Source organism: Nannospalax galili, unplaced genomic scaffold, assembly GCF_000622305.1.
Source record: "Nannospalax galili isolate Female #2095 unplaced genomic scaffold, S.galili_v1.0 scaffold180, whole genome shotgun sequence".
NCBI lineage: Eukaryota > Metazoa > Chordata > Mammalia > Rodentia > Spalacidae > Nannospalax > Nannospalax galili.
The window spans coordinates 2,753,982-2,754,971 of NW_008348199.1; positions in this window are offsets into that span (position 1 = coordinate 2,753,982).

Below are 990 nucleotides of genomic sequence, written 5' to 3' on the forward strand. Positions count from 1 at the left end.
GAAGTCTTACACAAGAGCAGCATTTCCTTGTTAAGAACAAAATCACTACTGAGAAATAATTGTCTAAATAACATTTTACCTGGACTTAAGTCTAATGTCTGAGAATACAATTTTTTGGACTCTTAAAGAAATATACTTATTATTTTAATTTTTGGTTATACTTTCCTTTTGGGTGTTTAAGACCATATAGTTGGCCCAAATAAACCATTTTACTTTTACTTTAAGGTCGGTTGAGGATCTGGTCCTCAGGGGTGATGTGGGCTTGGCAGGGAGCCCCTGGCTCCTCAGGCTTTCTTTTACCAGTTCCGTCTCCGTGAAGATAAGTCGAGGTCCTGCTTGACCTGGGCTTCGCTTGGAAGCATGGAGGAAATGTTTCCTCTGTGTTGACCCTCCTCTTTGCAGACTGGATACTGGCTGGTTTAAGTCCATCTTTTGGGGTTTCAAGTATGGTTATTAACCACCCAAGAAGGTCAGTTGCACCAGCCTGGTACCTTTAATTAATGTGTAATATATAGATAAAGTTTGAACAAAACCCAAACGTTCTCAATAAACATTGACTGGCAGAGATTTACCATCACAGGTTAACTAGGCACAGCCCAGGAAAGGGACCTTAAAACAAGAATTTCTTAAGTCTGTCTCAAAGGAAGGCTGTTCTATTACAAACAGAAGCAGTCTCCGTTTAGTTTTCTATATCCTGATTTACAGTTTTTGGAAGGAAGGGAGGAATTATATCACATACCCATCATGGGGAAATAAACATCAGAATTCAGACCAAGCTTCACAGAAACTGTTTTCTTCTAGATTGCATACAACTGGTTCAAGGAGGCAGACCTAGTTTTTCTTGAGTCAAATCCTTCTTGTTTGGGTAAAAGAAAGTGGCAAAAGTAACATTTGCACAATACAGAGAAACATAAAAGACATATTTCAGTAGCCATAGGTAACCCAATTCTTGTCTGTATCCATTTAATACAAATCTGTAAACTGGTGTGC